The 4,740-nt window shown below is 34.5% G+C and overlaps 1 pseudogene; it reads left to right on the top strand.

Annotated features, from left to right (window-relative positions):
* Positions 1–3,933: 3,933 nt before the first annotated feature.
* Positions 3,934–4,740, top strand: part of LOC102469030 (akirin-1 pseudogene) — an 8,231-nt pseudogene continuing 7,424 nt past the window's right edge.

Raw genomic sequence — 4,740 nt, 5'->3', positions numbered from 1 at the left:
GTTTGAGTCTCAGACTTGGTGGCTTGCTTTCTCACTTCCCCCACCATGAGTGTGAGTGCCCTAGACCAAAATAAAATGATAATAAATAAAAATAAATAACTCTTTTTTCTAAAAAGACAGTGTCCATAACATATGGCTATGGGCTATATGAGTAACCCATGCTTACAATGTAATTTATGATTATAGGTCTCAAGTCATGTGGTTAAAGTTGAGTGTGCGGATGTATAAGAAAGTGAAAGAAATCACATATTGGGTTTATAATATGTATGATGTAAAATGCATGATGACATGGTAGAGAAACTAAGAAAAGTGCAAGTATACTATTATAGAGATTTTGTACACAAACTGGTGTACTGTAAATGTTTGAAGGTACATTAAAAGTCAAATGTGATATTGTGAACCACAAAACAACCATTTCAAAAATGTTACACTTAAGGTAACAAAAAGTTCATGGACCATATATGAACAGGAAATGCATTAAATCAATCATGTAGGCATTACTTCACCTTTACCTAATTTGTATATATTACAAGTGACTTTCATGGAAGATAGACTGGATTCATATAGTAAAAAAGATATTAGACTTAGAACATTCTAAACAGTCCAGGGAAGAGAATAAGAAGTTAAAACACACACAGAAGGAATTAATAAATAGAAGAAAAGAGATATTATCATATGAACAACTTAAAAATAACAAGACACATGAAATAATGGCAAAGGGCTTAGCCCAAAGAACACTCTTAAAAAAATAAATACGCATATACATACACTCACGTGTGTTTGTGTGTGTATGTATGTATGTGTGTTCCTTAAAAACGTAAAACTGAACCCTCTGAGGCAGTGGAGAATAGTTAAAAGAAGACAGAAAGTGGATTTAGAGAATTCTTAAAGGACAAACTCTGTAAATTTTTGGCATTTTACCACGGGGGACTCTCCAGTTTGCATAGAGATGAAGGAAGTAAAAATTGCACCTTTACTGTCTCAGGTTATCAAAAACTAATGTTCAGGGCTGAACAGACAACCACAAATTTGGGGAGAAGTTCTTAAGTCCTAGAAAAGAGGAAGCCAAAGGCTATAATCCTCAGCATTTGCATAATTGCTGGTGAACTACTAAAATACACATATACAGAACACAGAGGGACCTACAAAAAAGCAACTATTAGAACCTGAAAAAAATGGAGAATCAGCTCCTCATCACTACAAGGCATATAGAATTTGGAACGTGATTCTGGACAGTTAACCAATGAGTAGAATAAAAATTAATCTTTTGAGATATATGAGTATTCACAAACTCTATGATGTATAACTTATAATATCCAGGGTAGAATTTAGAATTGATATTCAGTAAAATAAAAGCAAAATGTGGCCCCTATTTCAGAAATAAAGTCACTCAAATAATACTGACATTTCAAGTAGCAGACAAGAAAGTTAAACTACTCAGAAAAAAATATATGGACTTAAAGGAGATATACAAATGTTACAAATGAGGACTCTTGGCAGTAAAATAAATATTATAAAAAGGGCACTCAGGCACTTTCCAGAATGCGTGTTGAGCTGCCTGAGCTGTCAAAAGCTAAGTGCTCCTGGGACCAGCAGTTGGTGTAATGGCTATGTTGCTGGACTCCCACGTAGTTGACCTTGGTTCGAGTCCCAGGCCCGGTGGCTTAAACTCACATTGGGTGCATGTGCGTGCATGCCCAAGATCCCAAGAGGAGAATGGAGGAGAAGGGATTCCAATGTGGCCATCCTTCCTGGGGGTAATTTCTTGCTTTCTATCTCTCTGTCTTTCTGGTGAGTGCACACACCCTATAGCAAAAACCTCTCAAAAAGATAAAAAGTTAAGTGCTCCTATGCTAGCTTCAGCCCACTCACTGGCAGTAGGAAGGGGTAAAAGAAATCACTTCCTATGATGTATTAGGGGTCAAACATAATGCTACCCAGGAAAAATAGAAAAGGCTTATTGGAAGCTGGTTATGGGGGATGCTTTCTCCTTTCCTCCTCTCTGTCTCTAGTGAGTGAGCATTCCCATAAGGAGAAAAAAGTGACATAAAACAAAGACATTTGGGAATTAAAAAAGAAGTTAAGATAACTCATCACCAGGAGATCTACATTAAAGAAAGCAATTTCTCCAGTATTAAAGAAAATAAAACCAGAGACTGGTATGAATGTACAAAAAAGATTCAAGGAACACCAAAGTAGCACATGTCTATGAAAGCATACTATAGGGCCTTATCTCATGACTGGAAGCAATCCAACAACATTTTAAAAATATTATACATTACAACCAGGTAGGATTTATTCCTGGAATACAAAGATGATTCAATATATATAAAACAGCAAATGTAATAGTCACACTAATAGAAGAAATGACAAAAATTGTATGATCTAATTAACTGACACATAAAAAGCAGTTGATAAAATATAATAGTCCTTTATGATTAAGAATCAATAAAATAGGCACAGAAAATATATTTCATAAACAAATAAAGGCCATATGTGACATTCCTGCAGCTAACATAATATGGAATGGGAAAAAGTAGAAACTTTTTCAACTTGAAACTAGAACAAGAAAGAGATGTCCACTTTCTTCTCTGCCATTCAACACAGATACTGGAAGTAATAACTAGTACAGTCAGATGAAAGAACAAAACAAAAGGCATAAAAATTGGAGAAGATAAAACTAAATTGTCCCTATTTGTGACTGACTTGATTATATAACGGTTCATCAGGGAAGTCATGATGCTTTATTTATTTATTTATTTATTTATTTATTTATTTATTTATTACAACTCAATATATAGGAAAACCTAAAAAATCCATGAAATAACTCTTAGATGAAATAAATGAATGCAGAAAAGTTGCAAGACACAAATCCAGCATCCAAAAATCTGTAGTAGGTTATCCCCATAGTACATAACACATACTATGTGTAGGGAGCACCAGATCCCACATAATCACCTGTAGTTTGAGTCTGAGGCCCTGAGTGCTTGCAAAACACATTGAGTATGTGCATATGCACATGTGTCCAAAACCCTGATGGGAAGAATTGGAGGAAAGGGACTGCAGCATCCCCTGAGCATCCTGGCTATGTCAGTTTAAGCCAGAAGATAGTTACCAGGTCATTTTATAGCCCATAATGCCATTTTATGCTTCATTTTGGGGTGCTTTCTCTCTCTTCCTGAATCTCCATCTCCCTATTACTCTCTCTAACAAGTACATGAGCCCTTGGGTAATTAAAAATATCTGTAGCATTTTTCTACACTTACCATGAATAAACTGAGAGAAAATAAAGAAGCCAGTCCCATTCACAATAACCACAAAAACTATTTGGAAGAAATCTCACCAAGAGAGTGAAAGGCCTCTATGAACAAAATTACAAAAGCTGAACAAGTCACTTGAAAAATATGCAAAAACCAGGGAGACCGTCCTTTTCATAAATTTGAAGAATCAATATAGGTGCTATACCTATACTATGCCACAGTGATCTACAAATTCATTCCAATTCCTACCAAAAAACCAGCAATATTCAACACAGGAATAATTATAAAATTTATGCAGAATCACAAAAAAACATACAATCAGACCAATTGTGTACAAAAGGAATAAAGTTAGAGGCATCTTACTTCCTGACTCCTAAATATATTGTAAATCTTTAATCACTAAAACAGCAGGGTACTGTCACAAATAGACATATGACAGGCCAACTGAATAGAATAAACAGAAAAAAACTTAGCATACAGCCAAGTGATTTTTGACAAAGGCCACAGATCAAGCTTGTGGAAAAAAAGAGAGTTCAATAAGTGGTTCTGGGAGAATTCAATATCCACCAACATTCAATTAAAACTAAGATTATCTCTTTCCAGTTACTATTAGCTCAAAGTGGATTAAAGACTTCAATATAATGGACAAATTTACAAACCTATTAAGGAAAATATGCATGAACAACATGTTGGAGAGGGCAAAGGCTACTTCAATAAGACCCATGAGGCATGGACAAAACCACGAAAAACAGAGAAACTTAATTACATAAGGTAAAATATTTCTGCATAGCAAAGAAAACAAAAAACAGGATAGATAATGACACTGTAATATAAAAACCATAATCCAGCAGTAGTGGCTAAATTCTAGATTCCTACATCACTGACCATGGTTCAAGTCCTGGACCAGGTGGCTCAAAAATGACAACAAAGACATAGATAAATAAAAATAATTATTTAAAAAATATACTATATTTCACAAAGGTGTACAATGATTACTTATAAACCAGAAATGATTTCAAAATGAAAATATATGTATAATTATATTTATTTATATTTATCTTTGTAAGTGTACATATTTACTGATTATAATTGTATGCATGTACTTACATGCAACTGACAGCACAGTAGGTTTATTTACACCAGCATTACCACAAACATGTGGGTAATGTGTTACTTTACAAGGTTATGAGAGGTACAATCATGCTAGATTACAAAGATTTGGGAGCTTCATTATAATCTTCTTGGACCACATTAATACATACAGCACATCACTGAAATGCTGCTATGCAGTGCTTATTATATTGGTCAGGAAATACAACTTTGGGCAGTCTGTGGCATAATCAGCACATACACTCTAGGTGAGAGAAATATATGGAGAATTCTTAAGGAGCCTGTAGTAAATTCCTGCCACATATTCCAGGATTATATGTATCAAATGGGTATTTCTTTTTTTTTTTTTTGGAGCGGTTTTTGCTATAGG

Source organism: Tupaia chinensis, unplaced genomic scaffold (genome assembly GCF_000334495.1).
Source record: "Tupaia chinensis unplaced genomic scaffold, TupChi_1.0 Scaffold000378_1, whole genome shotgun sequence".
Classification (NCBI taxonomy): Eukaryota; Metazoa; Chordata; class Mammalia; order Scandentia; family Tupaiidae; genus Tupaia; species Tupaia belangeri.
The sequence above is the reverse complement of the archived record's forward strand: the minus strand, read 5'-3'. Positions and strand labels throughout refer to the sequence as shown.